The sequence below is a fragment of the Protopterus annectens genome, chromosome 8.part0 (assembly GCF_019279795.1).
Source record: "Protopterus annectens isolate FY-2018-M chromosome 8.part0, PAN1.0, whole genome shotgun sequence".
Lineage (NCBI taxonomy): Eukaryota > Metazoa > Chordata > Ceratodontiformes > Protopteridae > Protopterus > Protopterus annectens.
The window spans coordinates 904252889-904274094 of NC_056741.1; the positions used below are offsets into that span (position 1 = coordinate 904252889).

At 41.9% G+C, this 21206-nt stretch overlaps 1 protein-coding gene across 5 annotated transcripts in view; it reads right to left on the reverse strand.

Moving 5' to 3' along the window:
• IGFLR1 (IGF like family receptor 1) overlaps positions 1-21206 on the reverse strand; it is a 330346-nt gene that overhangs the window by 1022 nt on the left and 308118 nt on the right. The window lies entirely within an intron of this gene.

A 21206-nucleotide genomic window follows, 5' to 3' on the forward strand; every position in this document is an offset into this window, starting at 1 on the left:
CTGAAGACTGCAGTGTCTGACAGAAGTTTACAAACGTGTACAGCTTTTTGTGGTCATTGGTAGAGTTTATCTATGAAGAGACAGGAAGAATGATTTGTAGCTCAGGTAAAAAAACAAATTCAGTGCATGCTAATGGTGAATACTGGGCTTATAAACTAAAGAGGAAGAGCTGTGAAGAGTAACATTGATATCAGTAGGGACTGGTAAGAATGCTGCTTTAGCTAATTACTGCAACTCACAAAGTGTGAAAGCACATTATGGACCTCGAGAGCTTCCTGCTATGGTAGTAGCTATGTGGTGATCATCATTTCTTTCTTCATTCTTTGCCTCTTGTACATATACTTTTACTGTTAAGTGTAGATATATACTTTTTGCTGTTGGGTACTCTAATGTATTTTTAGGCTTAAAAATAGGTGTACTGCTAATTTATTATGTGTATATATTAAGGTAGTACTGAATTTTATTGACTCTAGCTGTGGTGAACATCTGTTTAGTCGACACAATTTAGTCGACTGCATAGATGTTTGACAGGTGTGTGGGACTGCACAGTTCTCGGGGTTTGCAAATATGCCTTTGCTTCATCATTGTGCTCTCTCTGAGTTGCTAATTAGCAGGGATGCACAGGGGAGGGAGCTTGCCCCTTAGCAAAAATAATATTTTTAATCTATTTTTTTTTTTTTTAACTTTTATTTTTGCCTGCAGTGAAACTGTTGCTTGGCGAATGTTTAGTAGCATGTTGGTGTTTGCAATGTCATTTTTAGGTTGACGATGTAAAGGTCAACATTTGGGTGTTTTCACCAAAGTCAGTGCAATTGTGTACATGTGTTTATGTGTATATCTGTCTCTCTATCTATGCTGTTTATTGACAAGTAGACAAAATCATTCTGCCAGCTTCTTCATTTTTATGCATAGTTGTAAATCTTTTTAGCCCAGTGCTCAAACGTTCTTTTAATCAACCTCTTTAATTATCCTTTTTTAACGTTAGATTCGTATCAGAAATTGATTGCTGAGCAGCTGAATGTCAGAGAAATTGAAACTCTTGTTATTCTGTGGAAATATTCTGTTTGAATGAAAACTTGGATTAAACTATTGAGCACTGTTTCTCTGCATAGGGAAAGCTATTAACTCCACAGTGACAAAACAACAGAGTAAGCACACGCTTCCTTTGTATTACACACACTAGTGCAGTTACAAATGACAGAAAATACAACTGCAGTAACAGTTCAGCACCCCAGAACACATTCTAAAGATCATGGAAAGGTAAAATGTTACTGAAAAATGTAAAGACAGTTTCTTCCAAAAACATATTTTGTTTTTCTCTCATTAAATTGCATTTAATTTCAAAGACAATATATAACAAATTTTATAATTCAGAAATATAGTACATTTTACATCGATGACCTGTTCCTTTCTTCATTGACTTTACATTCTGCCACTACATAATCTTAGACTTGGTAGCCAGAGACTGCTCTCTGTTTAAAGTATCCTCTCATATTAGTGGCATTTGATTAAAATCTAGACTTTTATTCTGTTTTAGTATGCCATTCATTCTTGATCTCCATATACTGATGGGGTAGCTCACTCGTCTAGGAGGAAGAGGAGGATCTATTCAGTAAATATATTGCTTTGCATGCCAAACATTTTTGTGCATTTTCTTCTTCCAGAACTTTAACACATTCACCATTAATTGTAAATAAATGTTCATATGCTTTTGCCCAAATCTTTCACAGAATTATACAGATGATATTTTCTCTTGATAGCTAATTATTAAACATAGAAAGCACATTTAGGTAATTTGAATATTTTGTGCAAACTTCCCTTCTTCAAAAACAGTTACCCATAAAATAACAACCTGTCTTGAATCCTATATTACTCTATTCTTACTCTCCAGTAATATGGAGATATTATAGTTACACATTACCACACTTATCATTTAATCAATATTTTTGTAGTCCTATCATTTTACTGTGCTCTGCCTCTAATAATTAGAACAACTGAAAACTCCACCGTTTTTAAAACCTCCCTTCATAACCATCTGTCTTCATACTGGATATGCACCTACACCAGTGATGGCGAACGTCCTGGGCTTGGTGTGTCAAAAATTCAGAAAATGCCTAACTTGATTCTGCTGGTATGCCAAAAAAAAAAAAATAAATAAAACAGCATAGCTCCCAATATCTTAGGGATAAATCTCAACAAAATAAGGGACAAATCTAGAAATGAGACATGGGCAGTTTTAAACTACTAGTACTATTAATTTGAGACACTGACAGAAAAAATGAATGTAAATTAATATACATTTTCTGAATCTAATTATTTTCATTAAGTGTAAAAAGTCACCAGTTTTAGGTGGGATTCAGAGGGATAGTTGAGAGGAATGTAAACAGCACACACATACAAATGCAGACTACTTGCCCTTTGCAGAAGTCTAACCGTAAAGAGAAAACAATGCCAGCACTGCCCTTTGTAAACTGTATCAAGACAGTATACCAAAATAGTCTTTGAGGTTAATAACTTCCTTACCTCTGCAGCAGTGTTGTTGAACTGGGTCTCTTTGCACAAAATAATTCAATTAACTTCACATCAGCAAAGAATGCAAAAACAATTTCTGTGGTAACTTGGGTGCTGGTGAACGCTGGCATGTCACATAAAATGTTGCGGCATGTCACCTTTGACACGCGTGTCATAGGTTCACCATCACTAACCTACACTAAACCCTCAGATTATACATGCTATACCACATTCTTAATTACCCTTTTTCATGTGGTCATATAATGCTAATCTAAAAGAGATCCAAGAGAAATTATTCACACAATCTTTACATGATGCTTTGATTGTACAAATTATACTACTATTATGCTTTTGCTAAAACAAGCACAAACTAATAAAAATAAAAACAGAAGGGAAACCGACCGGAAAAGCACAGTAATTATTGAAATTATTAAATGCTTTCATCTGAAATATACCAGGACTTCTTCAGAATAACAAAAACCTCCACAGCGTAAAGTATACCCACATAAAACATCACATGTTCGAATTAAAAATCAGTTGCCATAGAAATAAATAAATCAATTAAATTAGTAAAGAGCCCTGTCCTTAGCAGCCAAAAAAAATAAACTAAACTCCATAACTTCCCCAACCCACATTGTCACAATGAAACAACTATGAAACATATCCATTGCAAAAATAATAACTATTAATTACAATGTAATATTAAAAATATATAGTTATATAAATTACAACATACTTATAATTGTTGAGATACTTGTTATTGACTTTTAAATAAAAAAAATGAGCCTTTAATTTGAGTCCACTACTAATAGAAATTGTTTTGTTCAAGCCGGGGGTGGGGGTAGTGACATCTAGCTTCAGTTGCCACCTTATTTCCTTGTATTCCAAATACAAGTCAAAGGGTCCTCCCCTTTGCTTCAAATCCACCTGGTCTATTGCTACAAATTTGAAACAATGTAAAGGATTGTCCTTAATATGTTTAGCTAAGGCATTCGTTTCGCCCCCCACCTCTGTATATCATATAAATGCTGATATATATTTCCTTGAAGGCCCTTTTAGTTTTTCCTACATAGAAGTAGTCACAACACTGGCACTTGGCTACAGAGACTATACCTTTGCTATAACAGTAAAACCTTTTATTCAACTTAATAACACCATAATGTTTGATGGAAACATTCACTGTTTCAAAAATGTGCTGGCATTGGGAACAATGTCCACATTTGACCATCCCCACTACTGAAAAAACAGACACAGGTCTCTCCAAAAAGACCTTAAAACTAATATCTTTCTTGTAGACTATAGTGGGCTTGTCACCAACCTTACCAAAGTGGTCCTTGTTAACCCCAAAAGCACTCCACTTCTTAAAAATAATGTCATGAATACCATCAAAATCCATATTTTATGTGAGTATTAGGGCTTTATTAAAGTCGCTGCTGTTATCATGGAGACCAATTCCTTGTTATTAATATTCAAACTACCACTGGCGTAGTCGCTGGTACCTAAAAAGGGAAAAAATACCCAGATTTTCTTTTCCTAATAACTTCATCAAAATTATTATTCAAAAATTGTTCTGGGTATCCCCTTTTACTAAATATGTTCTTCAAAACAGAAAACTCATCAAGCAAAATTTCAAAATTACTTATCATTCTTGCCAGCCAGCTATCAAAATGCAAGAATGAATTAGAAAATGTAGATTTATGATATAATGTAGATTCAAACTTCCTACTCATTCTATCCAGCTAGTGAACTTTTTCCTCATAAACATCCATAGTAAACCAAAAAAAATCAGTACTGCCATTTAAATATTCCAAAAATTTGTTTAACTTATCTCATGTGTCCACCCAAAAAACAATGATGTCATCCAGGTACTGCCCATATAAGGACCAACATTTAGAATATTCTGATGTGAACACTTTATCCTGTTCCCACTGTGCCAGGTAGGTTTTGTCTTTTGCAAATGCTTGGTTGATTATCCCCTGGATTCTCAAAAGCTTGCACGGAGCTCAAGCTGGCAATATGTCTACCATGCGATCCAGGAACAGCCTGCAGGGACGTGCACGAGAGCTCCTCCACTAATCCTGCACAGACGAAGCCCTTGTATGCAAATCACCCCATTTGCAGGAGAAATCCATGCAAATGAGGTGATTTTGCAATCCAGGAAGCTTGCGACCATTCGTGCAGGACTAGTGCAATCAGCAGAAATGTAACCGAGTACATTTCTGCAAAATCCAAAATGACAGCTCCAAATAAAGGCTGCATATCATGTAGTAAGCATGCCAATGGCCAAGTATAAGGCCATTGACATTGCAAACAATACAAAAAATAAAAAATCAGCTTTTTGTTTTTTTTAGCCGATCTCGGCTGTTTAAGCATAGGGCAATGGCACACAAATGGGATCGGGGGGGGGGGGTGAATAATAAAAATAAACCTAAAATAAGCATTCTAACCAAAATTAGTATTCTGCCATGCAAGTCAATGGCAGGCAGAAGACAACCTGGCCAGTAAGTAGTGTTTGCTAAGGGGGGAGGCTCAGTGTGAGACATGTAACTATGCATTATCAGGCAATCCTATGCACATGAGGGGAACGATAGTGAATCCCAGTTTTCCCCAGCATGTGAGGCAGGTCCCAACAGTGTAAGAGTAGGTATACCTTGGTGCAAGCCTAGGAGGTAGGTGACATCATGGGGGTGTGTGTCAGGCATACTGTAAGCGGATTGGAACCCTGTGGCTCGGGTTTGCTCCTAGCTTAGCACAACTAAGCTAGGGGGGGTGTCTAAACCTACCTAGCACTCTTTACAAAGCCTAAGCGGGTGTGCACGCTGCGCACCGGGTTTTATAGGAGGGAAAAAAAAGTTAAACAGGAAATAGCAGCAATGTGCACATTTGAGCAGTCTGTTTGCGCAGCGCACCCCGGGCTTAAACAGGAAGGCAATGGGAATGGAAAACAGCAGTAGGAAGGTAATCTAGGAGAACTAGCATAGCTGGCAGGTGAAATGTATCAGAATTAGCCAATTACACAGGCAGCAGACCAGCCCAACCCAGAACACTACTATAAACTATGCAAACATCTATCCCTCTGGTTTTTCCCACACTCTACACCACCGGTGTATACAAGAGGGGAAATTTTAACAAACAAAACTACAAAATGAGAAGGGCTGCAGCAGGAACATAGAACAACATGTGCAAGAGGCTGAGGGTGGTGAGGATGTGAATGCTGCCAATCAACCCACAGTGAGGAGAGGGAGAAGAGTGTACAGACCCAGGGTAACCTATCAGGGGCTATATGAGCTGGAGATAGTGGAGTGCTACAGGGTGGACAGCGACCTCCTACAGCAAATTGTCGAGCTGTGCCGGCAACACCTGACACACCAAACTGACCGAGGGGAACCCATCCCAGTAGATACCAAGGTATGTGTAGGCCTAGGAATACTAGCCACACATACCTCCCAAAGCACAACTGGGGATATCATGGGGATCTCACAGGCATCAGCATGCAGAGTATTCCACCAGTTCCTGGATGCCATGTCAGCACATGCCAGTGAGCAAGTATATTTCCTGAACACTCATGAGGTGTTGGCCAGCAATATGCGTCTCTTCCACCAAATAGCAGAATACACTGAGGTAGTGGGTGCTACCGACTGCATGCACATACACATCACAGCACCACCTGGTGATCAAGGTAGGGCCTACATCAACTGCAGGGGAGTCCCCTCCATCAACTGCCAGGTTGTCTGTGATGCCCAGAGCATTATAATGAATGTGTGTGCTGGCTGCCCTGGAAGCTATGACGATTCCCACCTATGGCATCTGACGCAGCTGTACCAGAGATTTGCCAATGGGGACATCCCCTACAGTCACCTGGTGGGGGATGCTGGTTACACACTGCAGCCATGGCTGATGACACCCATCAGAAATGCACACACACCTGAACAAGAATGCCATAATGAGGCACACGCACAGACCAGACTTATAACAGAGCATGTGTTTGGGATGCTCAGGTCATGGTTCCGGTGTCTGGACACATCTGGTGAAGCCGTGCAGTACTCATCAGCTACATGTACCCAAATTGTTATGGTATATGCCATGCTACACAATATGTTCCTGCAGAAACAGCTGCAGCAGGAACAGCATGGGGCAGGGCCACACAGCCTACCACCAATGCCAAGGCCTGCACAGGCACAGAGTGACTCAGAGGGGGAACAACCTGAACCATCCCAGTAGGCAGATGGAGGCATGCCCAGTATGCTGAGGTCGCGGCAAAGAGACAATGCATAGCACATACGCTGACAAAGTAGGGAACCAGGGAATCACACCTCTCTCTGACTTGCACATACAGTAAAAGGGATGCCAAACATGATACTACCTGTGCTCAACCATGTATAGGGAGTGTACTATGTGCATCCGACATAGGCAGCCTTCCAGTGCCATTTGCAAGACTGGCACACCCTCAAGGTAAGTCAATCAACCTACCAATTGCCAAATGGAGTAGAATGTGTCATTACCTGTATCTATGGTATGGATGTGAGTATGCAAGGGAATTGGGTGGCTGAATATGATGGCAGCAAACAGTAGACACCCATAGTGGCACCATGACATCTGTAACACATACTGGACTCACTATAGTAGCCAGTACTACACAGGGTGACAAAACCCACTGCAGGAAATGTGCTGAACACCATGTGTGTCCATATGACTCACACATGTCAGTCAGGGTGGTTCACATACCCAACAACCATCCCAGCCAGCAGGACAGGTGTAAACAAACACAAACAGAGCCCGTGCTATGCCCCCTGAATGATGGCTATGGTTATCCTACCCCCACAAGCCTACACAGACAGACTACAGCAGGTCAGGCAGTGGGATGTTAGTTCCGAAGGGTAGGAAGTCAGACACTAAAATGTAGGGCAACCAAAGCTACGATCTGTAGTACACTGGTATGCCTCTAGTCAGCATGATAGGTAAGAATACAGAATGAAATGGAGTACCTGACATACCAGTACAGTCATAGCGAATGTGTACAAGTGTCAGGTGTGCCTTCCCATCCGAAGTAGTAAAGTAATAAGAGTCAGGTGTGCCCCCCCAAACCTGGTGTAGAAATGTAGAAATAGTCAGGTGTGCCTCCCCATCCTACATAGTAATGTAATAACAGTCAGGTGTGCCCCCCCAATCCTGTGTAGAAATGTAGTAATAGTCAGGTGTACCCCCCATCCTACGTAGAAATGTAGCAACAGTCAGGTGTGCCCCCGCCTCTCCTGTGTAGAAATGTAGAAACAGTCAGGTGTGCCCCCCCCTGCTATGCAGAACTGTTGTAACAGTCAAAGCAAAATGATTGATGGGTACCCGGCAGAGACACCATGCTACCTGTCGGTGTACAACACAAAGGTCAGCACTGCAGCACAAACTACCCTGACCCGATCTGCACATTCAGTACAGATGGCCATACTGGGCATGCTCACACACTTAGAGAAATGAAGGCAATGTCAGTCAATACTGAAAGGTCATACTGGGCATGCTCACACACTTAAACACATGAAGGCCATGTCTGCAAATACCAGTGGACCAGACATATCTGGCAGTTGCAGTTGTTAGTGCAGACACTTGTCAGTATGCACCACTCATGCCTTGCACACACAGTGGATAGGAATACAGACATATATGTCAGGACAACACAGTATAATAAGCTAAAGGTAGACTACATAGATGTGTGGAAGAGGGCGACTCTGACAAGGAGCCATTCAGGCCTGTTCCACCCAGCACACAGCCAAAGGGCCCCAAACACATGAGGTGCAGATGTCACTCACTGCAGATACTAGCCATCAGTATCTGTCAGCAATACAGACAATGTAGTGCACGTGCCAGCCGTGCAACATGACTGTACAAGGAAGTAGTCATCTAGCAGCTGTATACAGGTACCTGTGAAATATGACCATGTGTGTGCCCGCATGTGGCGTGTCAACCCCTAGTTGAATGGGTTATGGCCCATGCACACACACTGCCCTCCCCATAGCCCTACTATGACAAGCCTGCTGAGGTCATCCAATGTGAAATACACCTTTGGGAGAGTTGTAGCCTAGTAATCTCCATGGTGCATCCCATAACTGCGTACTACTGTAGTGTGATAAACTAGTTAGATAGGAGTTCTAACCCTAGACTTAGCAATTGTGTGTGTTTGTGTGTGTGTCTGACTGTGTAGACAGCAATGCTTTTTAGGCTACTCACACTCCCTACAATTCATATACTTAACTTTGGCAAGGTTGTTGATGTCACCCACCTAGAAATATACCTCTGGGAAAGTTGTAGCCCAGTAATCTCTGTAGTGCATCCTGTAACTGCATACTGCTGTAGTGTGATAAAGTAGTTAGGCCGATGTTCTAATCCCAGAGATAGCAAGTGTGTGTGTGTGTGTCTGACTATGTGTAGAGAGCAATGCCTTTTAGAGTACTCACACTGCCTACAAGTCATATACTCAACTTTGCAAGGCAGCTGATGTCATCCACCTAGAAATACACCTCTGGGAAGGTTGTAGCCCAGTAATCTCTGTAGTGCGTGCCATAACTGTGTACTACTTTAGTGTGATTTAGAACTGTGTTAGGGTTACATCCCCACCCATGGCAGTTGTGGCTGTTTTGTGTGTGTTACAATGTCTGTGTAGGGAGCAATGCATTTTAGGCTAGTCACACGCAGTACATTTCAAATGGCCTACTTTGGCAATCCTGCTGATGTCATTCATTGTGAAATACACCTTTGGGGAAGGAGTACTCTAGTAATCTCTGTGGTGCATACTATAATTGCATAGTGCTGTAGTGTAATAAACTAGTTATGTAGGGGTTCTACTCCCAGACATGACAGGTGTGTGTGTGTGTGTGTGTGTGTGTGTGTGTGTGTGTGTGTGTGTGTGTGTGTGTGTGTGTGTGTGTGAGAGAGACTTGTATCCTGTGTGAAGGTGGTTGTGAGTGTGTGACACCTGTGGCCAATGTGGAGCATGTTTTGTATATTTCTTATATGGTGGCCCTACTATATATCACAATGTCCACCATACAGGGATAACAGATGTGAAATAGCTGAGAGGCTGGGGTGCAAAGCCATACCTGTACACGTGACATCAAGGCCAGGCAATCACAGTTAGCAACCCCAATATTACCCAGAGCACACTCTCAACCCATGTCTCATACACACGCACATGCCTAGGAAACAGCCAATATGTGGGTACTACACTGCATATTGGCCACTGATAGTAACTATGGAGTGATAGCAGTGGGCTACAGAGGGCATGTCACCCTGTCCATCTGTCCAATATGCACGTACATGCAGACAGTGCACCTTCCCCATGTTCCTCAATGGACACCTGCAACACCTGTGGTGCCATCCCATGTGACGCACAAAGGACATACCATGCCTGACAACATGCCCTGTATGGACAGATGCCACTGACACCAGGGAATGCCATTAGCATGCTATCAATGTAGGTGCAAGGTAAACCTGCTGCCTGTTACCAGTTCCCGCCAAAGGTGGGCAAGACTGGCACATCTGATGATAATCTGTGTTCACAACATGGGCCAGACACCCCAGGTATAGTTCCACATGTCACTGTACATGCATGTGTGAGGTGTGCACATCCCAGACACTGTCCATGTCATGGACTAAGGAACACATACATGGCAAGTGATGCACAGCATTGGCCACACACTATAGTCACCCAGGTGAATGGATGGGGGATACAGTACCCACCTGTGTGGGCAAATGCAGAAACTACAGTGCTGAGCCACAATGTAGACCATTGTCATGTGGCCTGATGCCAAGGTATACCCATCGCCTAGCCTTGTATAGTCGGCTGGCACATTCCACCACCTCACACCTGTGCAGACATTCACCCATGCATGTCAGTACTGGCACCCTGTGTGTTTGTGTGTGTGTTGTGTGGTACGTATGTTCACATCCACACTCACTACAATCCCTATTGGCATACTGAATCATGCTGTCTGATGTCAGCCACCTCCTCATACCCTTTGCCCATACAACCTCCGTATGACCTGTGTGGTGCCTGTGATACCTGCACAGTGATGTGTTGTGGCAATCCCACTACTGATGAGTTGTACTCCATAGCCAATTGCATGGAAACACACTCCAATATCTAGGAAAATCATGTTGGTGTCGGCCCTTTTCATTCACTGTGAGCAGGAACTAGATCTGTTGTTTTGCAAACAGCATCTGAGATGGACTGGGGATTTATCTCTAACAACATACACTGTGGAAACAGGGCAACACACAGGAGGGGGATGTGCCTGACCTGACTACAGACTGTAAGTACTGCTATACTGCATTTGGAGTAATGTTGGTTTAACAGTGTGTGTGTGGATATGGCTGTCCTACTTGTCTCAAAACCTGCCATGTCAGTTCTATGTTTATGAGGAATCCCCATCTGCAGGGTCATCTGCAGACTGGGCAGTGTGTTGTGCCTTTGGTTTCATGTGTTACCCACAAAGCATCTATCTGTGGACTGCAGAAGGTAGTGTGAGGATTGCAGTCTGTAGATGGTGAAAGCCGTGACAGTTACCGACTACATATCCCTCATAGGAAATATGTTGTAACAAACCCTGTTACAATAGTAAATGTATGAGGTTATCACAGCAACATGTCAATATTGGCCCTGTGTATGTGCTTTCAGCCACAACTTTGTCAACCTGTGTACTTATGTCATGCATGTAGAGGTGCATATGTGCTGTACACCATAATTAGTGTCATCATATCTGATAATAAGCCAGGGAGATATCAGACTGGTACACATTTTATGTACAATATAACCCCTACTGTACATAACCCCTACTGTACATGTTATGTACAGTAGGGGTTATATTTGATGGCATAACCTGGACATACTGTGGTTGTTTGTACAGTACTGAGGTATGTGTACTCATGGTGAATGTTGACAGTGTGTGTATTGTTAATATGTACCTTGTCCTGTGTACAGACTGTGGTAGTTGTCAACATCCTACATCCCGTTCTATCTGATGTTACATGCTGCTCCACTGTATGTTACCATATTGGCTTACATGTTTGTAGGGCCATACACACACATGTCCCATACCACAGTCAGCCATCTGACCAAACTGTGTAGTGGCCCAGTATATGTAGGATTAGTGTGTGAGTAGCACATATGAGGATGGTGTTGAACAGATAGTCCATATACTGTAATATTATGCTAGCTTGCCATATGTGGCTGTGGCTGTGTTCTCATTGGCTGTGGTTATGCACTTTCACACAGGTGTATCTTACCCTGTGCTGTGACATTCCTGTACAGCCTGCTATATATGCAGGTACATGTGCATTCCCCCATAGGAGATGTAGGCCAGTTTTGAGCCAGTCTGCCTGTAGCCTGCACAGTGCATTGTTACATGCCTAACCGCTTAGTGTACTTACCCAGTGAGATGTTATGTGCAGATACTTGCCAGATGTACTGCTGCTGGGCCTCCCTTAACAGTCATTTATGTCTGACAGAGCAGTTGGATGCTGTACATCTGCATGTCATTATCTAGTGGGTAGTATGTGGCCATGGCACCCCTGTACCTGTGTTGTTTACGTGTCAGGCTAGACAGGGGTGTGTGACTGCATAACCTATGGTGGCATATGTATACCAGTTATGTGTTATACCCATCTACATGGCTGTTAACATCCATATTGTCAGGCATGGTACACATGTTTTGCACTAAGGGGTTCTGTGTATACCTCTGGACTGTAAAGAGTGTGTCAGAAGGTCTACACATATTGGCCAATATCTCTGCTACAGTCGACAGGGGCAGTACATGCTAGCAACGGTACTTTGCTATGATGTCCTTAGGATGTCTGTCAGTAGCCAATGGCACACATGTGGAAAGCAGATGTGACCTCCCACACACACCATGTCTGTGAAGACAATCTGAATTACAGTAGCAATGGTATATAGAACTGTAATAGTACACAAATAAAGGTTTTCCATTTCTGAAAACCTGTGTGTGGTATTTTTCCTATGACCTCTCTGTGGGTGTAAGTTGCAGGCAATGATTGTCATTTGTATGGGTGGCCCATACAGTGTCCAGTTGTTCAGGTGTGAACTGTAGGCATAGTGTCTGTTCCATATTTTGTGCACCTTCTACATATGTATCTTACTGTACATATCTCTGCGTGTGTATGTGTAGTCACATGCATATCTATATATATGTAATTTTATATATATATATATATATATATATATATATATATATATATATATATATAGGTATATCTGTATCTGCAGATATGTGTCTGTGTATCTGTATCCTGGGAATGTTGATAGCTTCCACATTTTACAATTCCTATGGGAGCCAGACTGTACTGCATGATATGTTACCAATACCAGCCTAAAATCATACAGGTGGGCTGTAGTACTGTTAACATATTGTGCCCATGTCATGTCAGGTCCGGGTTATGGGATCTGCAACACTTGGTAGTGTATTGCAGGGTGGACGTGTTTGGCTGGGGGGGTTATGCCTATTCGTACAAGATGTATATTATTTGGGTCCTCTCAACCCCATTAACGGTGCATGTGGACATATCTGTTTTTGTTAATCTACCATTGCTATCTACAGATGTATGACCACATATACCTATATAGATATATATATCAGCTTACATATGTATGATTATGTCCATATATACCTACATAGCTATATATCTGCATACATATATGTACCCTGCTGTGTATATGTAGACATACAGGTGCATATATGCATATATATGTGTTGATGTAGGCATTTGCATGTATATATGTTCATATATATGTATATATATGTAAATATTTCTAAATATATATATATATATATATATATATATATATATATATATATATATATATATATATATACATATATAGATATGTTGTATCTGTTTAGATATTAATATATTTACACACACATACATCTAGATGTTGGTATACATTCTCTGTACTGTTGCATGACTGGGCTGGATGATATGTTTCTGATAACATCAGGGTTATGTATATCTGCCATGGCTTAGTGGTAAATCACTTTGTGTAGGGTCCTCAGTTCGAGCCTTGCAGAGGCTGTTTATTTTGTTGCTAGGCAGAAAATGGACCGTTGGATACAGAGTGATTAAGGCACTTTAAAGCAGTTATAAGCGGGTGTGCTCGTGTTTGCGCGCAGCTAAGCGCTGCTAACTTCCGGTTACACTTTCTTATACTCAGTTAGCTTCCATATTGCTTAATCTGTGTAGACAGTGCTTACCCCCATGCAGACGCACTTAAACACGCTTACTAGTGCTTACATATGCTTACTACTACTTATTTGTGCTTAAACCTGCTTACTAGTGCCTTATTCATTATGACACTGACACTGCACATGTGCATTTCCTGCAGTACTCTAGTTCATAAATATGTGTTACTTAGTGGGTTTTGCAACAATAAAATTGGTGATAACGTGCTTTGCCATATGAAATAGACTGTGCTGCAGTGAGACTTGAACCAGAAATGCCTGCTCATTAGGCAGATGTTCTGCCCACCACACTATTGCTGTGCTGCATATGTCTTCCATAATTTCATACACATGGTTCCTTCCCCAACCCTGAGTTCCACGTTCACAGCAACCATCCATTCTCCAGTTGCTTGCCCAGCCATACCACACCTCCACACATTGCCCTCTCTCCACATCTCAGTACTCATCCGGTATACTGTCTCAACCCAAGCTTCTTCAGGCTCTTCATCCGTTTAGTCCACTTATGTACGAGCTTTGCCTTGTTCATCTTTCGACACATGTGTAGACAACGGTTTGACTCACAATTTTTGGTTCGTCCCACCAGGGACAGACCTGTTTTTGTGTCAAGATTAGACTTAGCTGATCTACACTGTTTCTTCCACTGGTAGCATCCTGCCAGGGGGTTGAGAAGCAGCGGTTTGCTCACAGACCTGGCTAGCCTCATCTCCCGGTTCTGCGGAACTGATGTCCCAGGTTTGACGTTCTGAACATGAAGCATGCCCACATGCCCCCTCGACGTGCACCGTTTTTTATCATTTTCTTAAGTTTTTTGCAAGACTACTGTTCTCACATTATGATTGGACAGGCACTGCTTTGTTGATATACATAAACTGCTCGAAATACTGTATTTGAACAATGTACAAATGGATGCTCGTATTAATCTACATAATTACATACATTTCCTATACTGTTGAATGACTGTGCTGGATGATATGTTTCTGATAACATCAGCTGTATGTGTATCTGCCACGGATTAGTGATAAATCACTTTGCTTATAGTGTGCAGGGTCCGGGGTTTGCAACCTGGCAGTACTGATTATTTTGTTGCTGGGCAGGACGACAGCTGTTGGATACAAACTGACTAAGACACTTTTAAGCAATTGTAAGCGGGTTTGTGCTGGTTTGAGCGAGGGTAAGCAATGCTAACCTCCGGTTACAGCTTCTTACAGTCAGTTAGCTTCTACATTGCTTAACCAGTGTAGGCATTGCTTACCGTCATGCAAACAGGCTTAAACCCACTTACTGCTATTTAAAAGTGCTTACTCCCCCTTATCTCTGCGCTAATTTCTTTAAAAGAAAAGAAAAAGAGGTTGATAGGAAAGTGGTGAAAAAAGGGGCACAAAGAGGGAAAGACAGTGGGGAAAATAGCCAGGGATGTGCAAGAAGGGTGTAGGGAAGGTCCATAGCTGTCCATTTCTTATACAGCAACAGCTGTGCATACACACCGAATTTGGAGTTGATTTGGACACTCAAACCCCTGGGTGGGGGTGAGGACAACAATAATATGTTGTGATGCCAATTAGAGCAGATTACATGTGTCCCCTGGACATGTGTGCGAAATGGACAGCTATGTATGGGGCGAGATTTTTTTATGGGAACAGATTGCCCTTTTTTTCTTTTTCAGGTGAGAGTTGGATGTTGGGGAGGGGTAGTTGGTATATTTGGGGAGGTAGGTTGGGTAGGTTAACAGACAAGACAAACAAGATGCATACAGGGGTGGTATATGACACATGTGGGGGTAAACACCTTGGATGGGGATGGGTGTTTGGAAGTCACAAGCCCATGCATCCCCAAATGGAAACAGTGGGACTGAGGTCCTCTCCCATGGGCAGTCACCACTACACCTTCATGGCTCCAAAGGTAGTTGTGCTGGGGGCTGGGTAGGAGGGGCAGGCTCACCCTCTAATTGTGCCACGCGGCCCTCAAGCTGGCGTAGTTGGACTCGAAACTCCCTGTCAAGCTCCCTATGCACCACTGCCCGGACCTGACGGCGGGTGACGGGTACCTCTCTGCCCACACTCCCGGGGGGGGCGAACCCCATTCCTTACGGCGGTTCCACCTGAAGGTGGTGCAGGGAAAACAGAGGAGGAGGTCCCAGGCTGGGCCCCAGATGTGCTGGTGTCCGGTGCCATGGCCAGCTGAGGTGGGACAGGTAGGTCCGCTGGGTCCCATACGAGCTATGGTGTTGCAGTTTTAAGAAAGATATCAGTTAGTCATAGTCAACAGCATTCAGGATTAGTTATAACAGTATGCATATATATTCCCATTAACCCAAGACACCAGTTTACAACAGTTGCAGATCAAGCAGAACACATGCACATATGGGACAACAGTGGCCATTAAAACAGCATGCAGGTTTCATTGATGGCAACAGGCCACCAAAATGGGAGTATTTTAACATAGCACATGCATAGAACCAAATGTGAATATTTATAAACCAATAGGACGTATGTCCCAACAAAAGTTTGGAGTGTACACATACCCACTGAGGTATGTAATAAGGTTATTGTTGCACATATGGAGGGGGTGAGAGAGAGAGGTCAATTAACATCTAATATATCCCTGTAGTTTTCACAACCTTCTTAGTCACTGCAGTGATCTGTCCCTTACATGTATTATTACACTACCCAATGTCCTTACTTTGTACAATGGTATGTTTGTAGATTAGTAAATGCGTGGACTGTGTCTTACGTATAGTCTATACCTCTTACCTGTTATACCTGTTGAGAAAATCATTGTTAACACTACCTGGCAATTTCTACACATACTCCCAGATTCCATGCTTGTAGACAAGCATATACATGACCTGTGTTGTACCTACAGTCTACACCTCTTACCTGTTATAGCTGTGGAGGAAAACTTTGTTGACACTACCTGACAAATACTACACAAACTCCAAGATTCCATGTTAATGTTATACACATACCTAATAATCCGTTATTGCACACACTCTGGACAAGGCTTGACAGGATGCTGGTGTTAATGTGACATATTTTGGAATAGCTGTCATACACTTTGGGTGAGATGCTACAATGACAGGTTTGTTTCCATATACATTCTCTTTTTATGTTCAGGTCTGACTATCCACTATATGTCAGTATAAGCTGCCTACATTTCTTGGATCATCACACAGATTTGTCAGGGGAACAGGTTACTGGGCAGCAGATTTGGGCTATTTATCTGCACATGCTGGACAGATCAGAACAGTTGAGGGGTATGATTATGCATATAGCTTACTACCTGAACATTCTACCACAGTCTGTACAGTTGTTGAGTCTAATTATGCATACAGCTTTCTATCTGAACATTCTCGCAAAATCTGTACAGTTGTGGGGTATGATTATGCATACAACTTACTACCACTCCCAGGATACCAACCCCTGCTGTGTGTGGTAAAAATATTACAGTTGACATCACAGTACACTGTGCTATCAGGGAATTGGTGTAAAGCATTCCAGTGATTTCTGTCTAAGTCTCCCTCAGTTGTTCTATATGACCGACCTCTTGGGACTCAACATTGTTATACTGAACTTTCTACACAGTTTAATTGCGTTCAACAGTGTGGGAACACTGCTTAATACAACAGTACTATTTCTAGAATGCAACACTACAACAACAGATGAAAGCAGGATGTACAGAAGCACTCCAGGGGTATACTTTTATTCACAAGATATTACACCTTTATTTCCATGCAACCTATATGACAGTCTTCCTGCCATATTATCTGGTTTGTTCAGTACATCCCATACACAATACACTTCTTTACTGGTACAACACTTTCCAGAACTGTTATATTTATTTGTTATGACAGTTCATGTAGGAATATTACTAACCTGCCTCATGATGCAGCCTTTGCAGCCTAGCAGCATGGGCTTGCTGGTCCACAGCTCGCTCATCTGCAGCTGTCAGAGAAATGCAGTGATATTTAGCCATTACCTATCCATAGTATACACAAGCTAGGCAATCATTATCTATGTAGTTGAATGGGTACTTACTCAGTGCTGGAGCATTGGCCATCTGCCTTGCTTCTTGGATCCACTGGTCCAAGAGATCTCTTCTCCGCTGCTTCAGGTCAGCATGGTGATGCCTGACCCTCTCACCAGTCCGGGGATACCAATGGCACTGGTGAGGTCATGGGCGAGACTGTCCCAGGCCTCCACTGTATACTGAGAGCCCTGGTACTGACCCTGCAGTAGTCTCTCCTCATGGTGTTTTACCAGGAGCCATACCATGAATCTGGACTCCTGGGTGCCCCAGCGCTGAGCTCTAAATCAAGTGCCTTCCCCAACTCCAGCCATTCTGCCTACAGTAGGGAGCTGCAACCAGTTATGGGGATTATTGGCACCTGTGAAGTTTAAATTGGCCTGATTTCCCACACTTTCCCGTGATTGGATTGTTTTGAAAAGGCTAAGCTATGGGAACACCTGCTTACCTAATGTTGGCATTGCTTAAAGGGGGATACCACTGGGCAGATTGAGTTAGCCGGCCTATACATTGCTCACTAACTAAACTGAGCTGTGCAATGCTTAGAGTTGCTTAATATTTAATTTGCATTATATTTTCCTTTTGGCATTGATGTATTATTTGTTATATGTTATATATGTGTTTGGTATCTGTGATTCATGTGTACATACACTGTATGGGGTCCTGGGGACTTCCATACTTTATTACTATAACACCTCACATCTGGGCTTACTGCAGTACTCCAGTTCACATATTTATGTTATGTAGCAGGTTATACAACATCACACTGTACATAGATTCCTTTCACATGTTCAGTTTGATTTTCCTATGGTGAGGATTTGTTTGTTGAAACCTCAATCTTTTCTACTGCTGTGATGGCTTAGTGGTTAACTACTGTGACTGCAGAGTACAGGGTCTTGGGTTCAAGCCTTGCAAAGGCTGTTTATTTTGTTGCTGGGCAGAACACGGGCCGTTGGATACAGAGTGGTTAAGGAACTTTAAAACAGTTGTACGCAGGTTTGAGCAGAGCTAAGCCGTACTTACTTCCAGTTACAGTTTCTTACACTCAGTTAGCTTCTACTTTGCTTAATCTGTATAGGCAATGCTTACCCCTGTGCAAACTCACTTAAATACGCTTACTAGTGCTTACATATGCTTACCACTGCTTATTTGTGCTTAAACCTGCTTACTAGTGCTTTATTCATTATGACACTAATACTTCACATGTGTATTTCCTGCAGTACTCCAATTCATAAATATGTGTTACTTAGTGGGTTTAGCAACAAAACTATTGGTTATAATGCGCTTTGCCATGTAAAATAGACTGTGCTGCAGTGGGACTCGAACCGGGAATGCCTGCTCGTTAGGCGAATGCACTGCCCACTACACTATTGCTGCACTGCTTCATTTGCATATATCTTCATTGTTATCCTCTTCAGCCTTTTAAGCTGCTATAACCGTAGCTAAGCAATGGGCACACTCGTGCTCCTACAGTTAGCTGTACTCGGATTTAAAAAAAAATGAAAGGGTTTCTTCTTTTAATTTATATGTCCTGTTGCTGTTGTACACATGGGGGACTGTTGATGGGGATATGAGGACAAATATGAACGATCTCGCTCATTTCTTAACTGCTTCTGCTGTTCTACATTGCAGGGGCATGCTTATTCTGAGAGCTCTGCTCTCAGATACACCCCCTGCACTTGTGCATGCTCTGTGTAAGCCTAGGAGCTCGAGCAGCATGCCTTCATTATTATGGATAGCGCACTGCCATCCTGCTCCTACACGGGTGCTTCTGTGCAGGACTAACTTAGTCCTGCACGGAAGATTAGTGAATCCGGGGGTCTATCTTTAATCTCATTTGTTTTCAAGCTATTATTAGTCAAAGAATACACTTATGCTGCCATTATTTTCCAGAAATTATATTGTACTGACCAGGCTGTAGTTAACGATTTTTTTAAATTTTATATGCCATCCCATGCCCAAGGTAGATATCTTACTAATTAAATGCACAGTAATATTATGTCAACAGTGACACTAAACAATCTTACTAAAACAATATTGTGTCTTACAAGATATTTGTAAAATTATTTCTCTACAATTTTCTTAATCCATTTGACTTCAGTAAGTAAATTTTTTTTAGTTCTACATTTTCATTTACTGTTTCCTTAGTGAAGACTTAACTACTAAACACCCTTTCTATATCCTCTGTCTTCTATTCTTCAATCACATTTATGAACTTCAAATACTTTTTTCTTTTCTTGATCCTTTTAGGATTTCTTTACATTCTTTACTCATTTATTCTTGAATGTGTTTCTTTCATTTAAGTTGTCTTTGGCAAAGCTTGTTCATGTTTTATCCCTTTAGAAAGGCTAGTCCTCTATTCAGGGGAGAACTGAGGGTATATTTAGAGCACTAGGGTACATCTGGCCAAGTCATTGGAGAACTTCCTCTGTTGTTTTTAATAGGTGCCATGGAATCTTTTACATCCCCTTGAGCTATCACCTTCTCAAGCAGATGTGTCCTTAGTTTAATGTCTGTGGAGGCAAGGTGCACACAGGAGTGCAGTATCTTCTTATGCTGCACTGCATTGTCAGTAATCAATCTACCTGGTGTGGAAATAGAACCCACAGCCTTTTGCACCAAAGGAGAATATGCTTCCCGTTGTGCTACTGACACTGCTATTTATTACAGCCTTTTGATGAAAACCACCCCAGCCAAACAGTTGATAACAAGATGGCCACAAAGTGAAGACAACTTTGTAAAGGTGGACATTTCCAAAAGCATGCTTTCAAGAAGTCTGCCCAGTAGTTGTGCGGCATATCTAGCATCTCAGCTTTAAATTAAAGAATGAGTGGCCTGTTTTTTAGGGGTATACCTTATTTGTTGATGCATTATCAGGTAAGCAACCACCCTTTAGGGGACCTAGTTACTTATCATGGTGTGCATGATAAAACTTAAGCTCTGTTCATCCTCTAGAACTTGATTCATATCATAGAGCTAGAGGTCCTAACAGGTTGGCAAAAAATTAAGACTGGATGAGCCAAAATTCTTCTATGTTATTACTATAAGCCCTGTGTGTGCCATCTGTAAAACTATGGTAACAACTGTACACTGTGCTCTGAAGGTGTCTAATACTGAGGTCCTGAGAATGGATGGCTGCTGAAGTTTGCATTAGTTGATTCCAGTTTTTAATCAATTGTTCCGTCAAAGTTAAAACACTAGATCATTTGATTGTGGTAAGAATTTCTCTGTATCATTGATTGGAGGTAAATAAATGCCTTGACTTTTTTCATAAATCTCTGCATTACTCCTGTTCATCTGTTAATATTGCCCCCTCCCCCAAATTAAATACAAGTTACACATAAAAAAATCAGTATTTAATAACTCCAATCATTCTGTTTGCAAAAGTAGGATGTACAGTTTTTTCTCTCAATTGGATTCAACTTACTC